Raw genomic sequence first — 9,074 nt, 5'->3', positions numbered from 1 at the left:
CCCCTCCTTACTCTGCCCTCCCAGCCTTTGGCTCCAGAGAGGTTAGCCATTTGGCTAATGAAATGTTTGTGTTACGTCAGGTTTTGGTGGACCAAATCAGTCTTCGCGACCCAAGCACACGGCAGGGCGGGGAGGTGGGTGGCGTTAGCGAGCAGCGAGTTTGACGCTCTGCCGCTCACCCTAGCTCGGGTACCTCCGCCTCCACCCCCTGGAGTATCTAGGCCGCCCAAGTCCGCCCCTGGGAGGGAGTGTGCGTTGGCCTTCAGCCAGCCTTCTCCGTTCAGGCAGCAGAGTTCTGATCTGAACTTCAGGGTTGGGGCCCCTCCCTACCACTCCTACTCACTTTACTCGCCTCTAAGGCTCCATCTTCCGCCAATTGTGACCCGAGGAACCCGCCGTCCTGACGCCCAGTAGCTGGCAAGCAGCAGCGCCAGGAGAGGCTCAGTTGAATTCAAACCTCCTTGACCCCTAGCTGACGCCGCAGGAACCTCCGCCAGAGCTCTCGGGCGTGCGGGTAACCTGCTGAGAGCGACTGCGGCCTACAAGTGAGGCGCAGCTGGGGGCCAGGGGCTGTCACAGAAACCGGTGGCTGAGTCTCTCTTTTGGGCTGCCTAGGCGGCGACCAGCAGCGCTCCCTCCGCAGCAGCGCCCCCTCCGAAGCTGCCTCCGTGCTATCCTCTGCCGGCCCCCTAGCCCTGCCGCTCATCAGTGGGTCAGTCCAACTCCTGGCTACGAGGGACGGGAACCCTCCATCCAGCCTGCCGCTCTACTCCGGGCCTGACCGTGGCGAAAGGAGCGCAACCTAGGTGACGACCCATCCACCTCTAGGTCCAGTCGTCCAATGGAGCGCTTCAACCACTCAATGCTTGCAAGGTAACTCCCACTGTAGGCTCTCTGCGGAACTAGTGTCTTGTGCCCGCCAGGGCAAAGGTCCACTTTTGCCACCAGCTTGGGGAAAATGCTCGAGACAAGGGCTACCTGGGGAGCCTGCAGGGACCACTGGGGCATGCCAGGATAGGTAGTTGAGCAGGAGCACCTGCCTGGCGCGACTCAAGGCTTAATAGTTTACATGGTTCAACAATTGAGCTTACAGATTTAGGGATGTAGGGTAGCTGAGTTCTACCGTGGGAATGGGATGGGGAAATGAGGAAGAGAGATGGGGGAGGTAAGGAGCCAAGGACAGTGTTGGGGAAGCTACCAGTGGCAGTGTGAAGCTACTGGCTCACCTGAGGACTGAACACTTCAACACTTGGCCACCTTGGGGTGTTCTGCTCAGTTCAGCCTTTGCTTGTGTTGTAAGGGGCTTGAGGGCACAAGGTAAGTGCACTTCTGTTGGCCCAATTCTCCAGTCAGAGACCGAATGACAACTTCTCATTATAAATGTAATGATTTTGTGGAAAATGAGGCCAACCCCTATTTGCAGGAAGATGAAATCTGAGTGGGTGAAGGATAGTCTTGCAGTGAACCATTTTGAAGGAAGGGAAGTAGAGCAGGAGTGCTGTCTTCAAATGCCTTCAAAGCTGTCATGTGGAAAAGGATTATTTGTCATAAGTGTCTCTAGAAAGGAGAACCTAGGATGGGTCAGATTTCAACAGAGTGGAAACCACCAGGAGGCAGAATTAAGCTTACTATAAAGGAACTTCATTCTAACAGGGAGGGAGGAGTATTTTTATTGTGTATCAGGCAATTTGCTAAGTGCTTTACATAAATTCCCTGGTGGCTCAGAGGTTAAAGCGTCCACCTGCAAGGTGGGACACCGCGGTTCAATTCCTGGGTCGGGAAGATCCTCTGGAGAAGGAAATGGCAACCCACTCCAGTATTCTTACCTGGAGAGTCCCATGGATGGAGGAACCTGGTAGGTTACAGTCCACGGGGTCACAAAGAGTCGGACACGACTGAGCGACTTCACTTTCATTTTCACTTCTTTACATAAATTATCCCATTTAACACTTAGCAAGGTTTGGATATGTCCAATGATGAAATGGAATGCCAGGAAGTAATGGAGTCTCTGTTCGTCTAGGCTGCAGCTCTTTCTGTTCTTAAGACGAGGTTTGTGACAACCATCTATTCATTTGCTGGGGCTGAAAAAGGCTTGTACAAGATATTGGGAGAGTCTATCATTCATTCATGCCGTGACTTTAGAGAAATACCATCATCTCTCTGGACTTCAAGTCCCTCTTCTTTAAAGTCAGAGAATTAGACTTCACTAGGTTACCTGAAAAAAAAAAAATCCCTTTGACCAGTAAAAATAAAATTGTAAAAAAAAATGGGCTTTAGTTTTTTGCACTCTTGAATTTACAGGAGTTGTAGAATTGGGTCTCCACAACATCTTGAAGATGGACCCCAAAAGGAACTAAAATGCCTCTCCCTTCTTTCACTGGCTGAGGTGTGACTCTAATGTCCATCCAACAGATACACTTTCAATGGCTGTAGTGTTTCCCAACAGCCAAGGTCTCTGAAGAGTAAAAACTCAGGGCCTCCTTTGATGTTGCTTGGATTGTCCAATGACAACTGCATTGCTTTTTAGTCACTGCAAAGGCAATTGCTCTGTCTTGTTATGCAAAAATGCAGAGCATCTGCTGGTGTGGTACATTGTACTGAGCAAATGGAGATGAGGGCAGAGAGTAATGGATGAAATAGGCTCTTGCCCTTAGAGAGCTTCAAGTCATTTATGGGAAAGGCAGGTACAAGGATCACAGACCATATTATAAGGCAGAATGTTGCTTTGAGGGGGGTGTACAGAAAAGACAGAAATCATGTGGAGCCATAAAAATACACTAGGTTAGAAATTTGGGAGCCTTAGATTCTAATCTTGGCTGGTCACTTAAGGCAGGTCAGCCCACCTTCTGAGGCCTGAAACTTTAAGACTTTCTGGTATTAGATGAGAATTTCTGGTTTGGGTGGGTCTTCAAGAGGCATTTGTGGTGGGCCTTGAAGTGCTCTGGGTAGGGTTTACACTAACAGAGGAAGACAGCAGAAACTGGGACAAAATTCCTGGACACATGAAAAACATATGTGCCTTCATGGATATGTTGTTGTTGTTCAGTTGCTCAGTTGTGTCCTACTCTTTGCAACCCCATGGACTGCAGCACACCGGGCTTCCCTGTCCTTCACAATCTCCCGGAGCTTGCTCAAACTCATGTCCATTGATTCGGTGATGCCATTCAACCATCTCATCCTCTGTCATCATCCCCTTCTCTGCCTGCCTTCAATATTTCCCAGTATCAGAGTCTTTTCCAATGAGTCAGCTCTTCACATCAGGTGGCCAAACTATTGGAGCTTCAACTTCAGCATCAGACCTTCCACTGAATATTCAGAGTTGATTTCCTTTAGGATTGACTGGTTTGATTTCCTCGATGTCCAAGGGAGTCTCAAGAGTCTTCTCCAGCATCAGAGTTTGAAGGCATCAGTTCTTTGGTGCTCAGCCTTTTTTACTGTCCAGCTCTCACATCTGTACATGGCTACTGGAAAAACCATAGCTTTGACTACATGGTCCTTTGTTGGCAAAGTAATGTCTCTGCTTTTTAATACACTAAGTTTGTCATTGCTTTACTTCCAAGGAGCAAGCATCTTTTAATTTCATGGCTGCAGTCATCATATGCAATGATTTTGGAGCCCAAGAAAATAAAGTCTGTCACTGTTTCCATTGTTTCCCTGTCTATTTGCCATGACATGATGGGACCGAATGCCATGATCTTAGTTTTTTGAATGTTGAGTCTTAAGTCACTTTTTCACTCTCCTCTTTCACTTTCATCAAGAGGCTCTTTAGTTCTTCACTTTTTTGCCATAAGGATGGTATCATCTGCATGTCTGACGTTATTGATATTTCTCCCAGCAATCTCAATTCCATCTTGTGATTTATCCAGCCCAGCATTTCACATGATGTACTCTGCATATAAGTTAAACAAGCAGGGTGACAAGATACAGCCTTGACATTCTCCTTTCCCAATTTGGAACCAGTCTGTTGTTCTATGTTTAGTTCTAACTGTTGCTTCTTGTTCTTGACCTGCATACAGGTTTTGCAGGAGGCAGGTAAGGTAGTCTGGTATCCCCATGTCTTTAAGAATTTTCCACAGTTTGTTGTGATATACACAGTCAAAGGCTTTAGCATAGTCAATGAAACAGAAGTAGATGTTTTTCTAGAATTCTCTAGCTTTTTCTATGATCCAGCAGATGTTGGCATTGATCTCTGGTTCCTCTGCCTTTTCTAAATCCAGCTTGTACATATGAAAGTTCTCACTTCACATACTGTTGAAGCCTAGCTTGAAGGAACTGACAGCTAATGGCTAGTGTGTCTGCTGATCCAAAAAAGGAAAATAGAAATTGGGGTTGCAAACGGAGCCCTTGAGCACTAGACTGACAGTTTGGACCTGCTCCTGGAAAGGCAAAATTAGCAGCTTGCAGCCACGCTTGGTTTTTGAGCTGAGCAGTGCCAGTGAACAAACACCTGTGACATTGTGTAGTCTCCCATAAAAAACTATGCCTTGCCCAATCTTCATTCTACTCAGAAGTTCAAGGAATGGCAGTGCTTCCCTGTCTAATGGTAGACAGTACCTCCTAATGACAATGGAGAAGAAACACCATAGGGGTGGAGTGACCCATCCTTGAGATGGCTGCCAATGAACTGCATATGGTCTGGCCCTTTGCTAGGAGTGAGGGTGGTCAGCCTTGTTGGCTGCTGAGGGATGGAGGATGACACTGATGGACTGAGTGTAATCCTCACTGTCTGACTGAGGCTGAAGGACATAGGGCACAGTGGAGACTTGGAGAAGGGCAAGGGAAGACAGAGTCTTCGAGATCATGTGCCTTGACTTAATGGTGTTTCCTGTCCAGAAAAAAAGATTTTGGAAACCACTGGTGGAATCAAGAGTAGATCCAGGTTTCTGATGTGGTCTGGTGATATTGAAGAAGCCTAGCCAATCCTGCTACAGAGATGGAAAGAACTTTTGCCTGGGAGTCAGGAGACTTTAGTTTAATCAAGTTTCTTTCCCTCTCTGAGCCTCACTTTTTCCATTGTTACTTGTGGAAGTGGGGGAGTTCGGCCTCAGTGAGTCTTTAGGTCCTTTCTAGCTCTAAAGAGCTAGGAAAGATATATAATTTCTATCCCCCATGGATGAATCCAGAGAGACTGTCCAGATTTGAAGTTATAAAACTGGGATTCATTGTGAACCTAAGGCTTACAAAAGAATCTTTGTATTGCAGACTGGGACTCCTTGTCCTTGTTAGAGGAAGGTCAGAAGGAGTGTCATTGAGCTGAATTCTTAAGATATTTCCTTTCTCAAATCCACTTCCTTTTCCATCCTCTACCAACAATTCTTTTTCAGATTTCGAGTGACCATTGCTCTGCCCTTAGCACCTGGCACATTGGGCCTTTTTTTTTTTTTTTTCTATTTCTTACAGAAGGGAGCTTTTAGGCTCTTTGCCTTGTGTTTACACAGTGAACCTCGGAGCCATCGTCATCTTCTCTTTCCTAGAATCCAACATATACAACCTTGTCCCAGTTGACTTAACTGCTAAGTCTTTATAGTCAATGTTGATAATATCTTTTGTCTTTTATGAATTTTAAAACATAAGAGTAATTCTGCAACTTACTTTGAAATGCATCAAAAGATAAGAAAATACAGTGCCAGACTGGGCTCTATGCTACACAACAATGGATGGGATGGGGGAAGGGAGGGAAGCCAGGGAGGGAGGGGGTGTATGTATAATTATGGCTGATTTGCATTGTTGTATGGCAAAAACCAACACAACATTGTAAAAATTAAAAAAAAAAAAAACTTTACAAAAAGACTTCAATCAAAAATGGATAGATGGATTAATAAGTAGATAAATGAATAATTAATAAATGGATGCTCAATCAATAGATAAATGAATGGCAAACAGATAAATAAAATATCAGGGGACATAAGTAATGTACAGTTAAAAGTGCTATGTGCTCAATTGCTCAGTTGTGCCCATTTGTGGCCCCATGGACTGTAGTCTGCCCTACCCACCCCCCCAGGCTCTTCTGCTCATTGAATTTTCCCAGGCAAGAATAATGGAGTGGGGTGCCATTTCTTTTTCCAGGAGATCTTCCCAACCCATGGATAGAACCTGCTTCTCTTGCATCTCCTGCATTGACAGGCAAATTCTTTTACCACTAGTGTCACTTTCTTATTGGTTGCACTAGTGGTAAAGAATCCTTCTGCCAATGCAGAAGATATAAGAGATGCAGGTTCAATCCCTGGATCCCTGGGTTGGGAAGAGCACCTGGAGCAGGGCATGAAAATCCACTCCAGTATCCGTGTCTAGAGAATCCCATGAACAGAGGAGTCTGGCAGGCCACCGTCCACAGGGACTCACAGAGATGAATACAACTGAAGCAACTTAGCACGCACGCCACCTGGGAAGCCCCAGTCAACAGTCATATTGCAGACAATTCAAACTATATAAAAGTACACAGAATAAAAAGGAAAAGCTCCTTACATCCATATTTTCCTCCCAGAGGTAAATATAGTTCACAATTTTCTGTGTATTCTTCTAATCCTTTTTTCTATATGTATCCAAAACTATATACATCCATATCAACCTAATAGTTTTGCTTTTAAATTTAAATGGATCACACTTTATAGCTGAGTCAGTAATTTGCATTTTTGACTTCACAATATATTTTGGACATCTCATTTCAGTATATGGATCTACCTCATTTAAAAAAAAAAAACAGCCTCATATTTCATAGTATGGGTATACCATAGTGTATTTTAATATTTCTTCTGATGTATAGCTAAATGATTTCCAATTCTTTCCTATGACACATAAGGCTTCAGGATACCTCTTTAGTTATTTATTATGTACATGTGAACATCTATGTCTGTAAGGTAGATTCCTAGAAATGAAATTGTTGTGCCAAAAGAGTTATGCTTTAAAATTCTGCCCCTCCCCTCCAATATTTCATTATGGATATTTTCAAACATACAGATAAGTTGAAAGAATTATACAGTGAACACCCATATATCCACTACCTAGATTCTACCATTAACATTTAACTGTATTTGCTTTATCACATATCCCTCTTTCTATACATTCATTAAGTCATCTTTCAAATTCTGTACATTGTACAAATGAAATATGGTTTTTTGAGCCATTTACATATTCCTTATTACTGCAGAGGTTAAGCATATAAAATACGCTTAGCCATTTATATTTCTTTTCTATAAATTTTCTTTTCATATTAGTGCTCATTTGTCTGTGGTAACTTGTTCATATTTTGCTCATGGATCTGTGAAAGCTCTTTATTTTGTAATATGTCTTATGCAGTGATGATCTTGCAGAACTCAGAGTTTTTCCAAAAACATTATTTGGCTGATTGAAAATTCCTTCCTTTCAACCTGTCTCACTATTTTCTTCCTCAAGCTGTCATAATTTCTCTCCTGGACAATTTGTTTAAAAACAAATATGATGGTATCACTCTCCTGCTTAAAACAAATCTGATGAAGTCAACAGTCCCACAATGCAGAATATAGTCCAAGCTCTTTAGCCTTAAGTCTAACTCTGACAACAAACTGCCTCTCTATTGCTATCCCTTCTACTCTAGTTTAAAACTCCTGAATTCAGCCAAATTTAGCAACTTGCTTTTCTTCATATGCACACCAAAAATTGTATCCTCTTTTTTTTCCTCAGGCCTTCCATCTGAAATATTTTTTACTCCTCCCATCTCCACATGACTAAATTTTGTTTATCCTTTAATGCCTCTTCCACATGGTCATCCCAAAGTCCATTCCTTCAAAATGCATGTACTTTAGAGGAAATGTACACTCTTCTCTGAAGTTTCAGCCTCTCTCACTCTCTCCTTCCTCTTCCCCATGCTCCACACCTGAACTAGCTATTATACTATCTAATTAGCTACATGCATAAAAAAGTATTACATTTTCTGTTTTCTTTTTCTTTAAGGGCCTTAAACATTAGATGCTCAAAAAATTAAGAAACAGATGAATTTAGCCTGAAAATAAGTGCAAACCCATATACCCAAGGAAAGGAATTTCCACATCTGCCTTGGCATTCTTGTTGTATCTGAAGATTTTGGGGTGGAGTGCAATAGAGGCATATGGAAGGATAGAACAACTTGGAATGTTTTTAGTGCTGATTGATGTCCTTTCTCTGAGACAGATGATGTAAGAAATATAGCTTAGTGATGGAGGTTATGAGTGGGAATCGCAGAGCTATTTCTAAGCTGTTAACACTTTGGACACTGCTGATTTGCCAAAGTCAATCTGAATGTAATGTGGCTAAAGCTACTTTGTTATGTCATCTTGGACATACTGCTAACACACTCTGAGCTTCAGGTTCTCATTGGTCAAACAATGGGAAAATAATACGTATTTTGCCACAGGAAGGAGCAAATTATATGATCTGTGGAAATAAAAATATACAGTTTAAAAAGAACTAAAATACTACATAAGTCTGAAGTATTTCTGATTCTTGTGGTGTTGAGTCAGGAGACCTGAGTTCGAGGTGTTACTTTTGACAAGTACCTTGCTCTTTCTTGGCTTTGGTTTGCCATCTATACAACTTGATTAGACTAGATTTGTGATTTTCAGCAAAGATGTATTCCATGGAAGCCCAGTATGCTCCCAGTGGAACTCCTTGGGCTCTTAGATTATCTTCTGTGTTGGTACCCAAGAGATGGTCTAGACTAAGTTAAATAATCTCCAAAATTCTTTGAGTTCTGATGTTTTTGATTCTGCCTCTCTAGTGGCTCTACCATCACTGCAAAACATGGTGGTAATGAATCTATTTGGATAGATATATTCCAGATACTCCTATCTGAACTTCTCTCACACTTCTTTCCCAGGGTCTTTACTGTCTCCAGTTTTCTGCCAGGATCTGTGGCCTGTCTCCTAGGACTGGCTATTTTAGGAGCTTGTTCACAGATACCAAAGCCATTATTAATGCCACAGTTGAAGGCTGTGGGGGCAATGGCCAATGGAAGAAGGAAGGAAGGCACAGCCTGAGTTCCCAAGTGCTTTGTGGAAGCCCCCTTGACCATGACCTTTTGGGTTATGAGTGGGAAGAGCAGCATCAGTGAAACAAGTAGC

At 43.1% G+C, this 9,074-nt stretch overlaps 1 protein-coding gene across 4 annotated transcripts in view; it reads left to right on the top strand.

Annotated features, from left to right (window-relative positions):
- The first annotated feature begins 373 nt into the window (after positions 1–373).
- Positions 374–9,074, top strand: part of ARHGEF9 (Cdc42 guanine nucleotide exchange factor 9) — a 386,748-nt gene continuing 378,047 nt past the window's right edge. For all 4 annotated transcript variants that reach the window (XM_025276866.2, XM_025276865.2, XM_025276863.2 and 1 more), the window contains exon 1: positions 374–873. The gene's annotated coding sequence lies outside the window, so the exon portion shown is untranslated. The remainder of the gene's footprint in view (positions 874–9,074) is intronic.

The sequence above is a fragment of the Bubalus bubalis genome, chromosome X (assembly GCF_019923935.1).
Source record: "Bubalus bubalis isolate 160015118507 breed Murrah chromosome X, NDDB_SH_1, whole genome shotgun sequence".
NCBI classification, from domain to species: Eukaryota; Metazoa; Chordata; class Mammalia; order Artiodactyla; family Bovidae; genus Bubalus; species Bubalus bubalis.
This window is presented reverse-complemented; position numbering and strand designations above follow the sequence as displayed.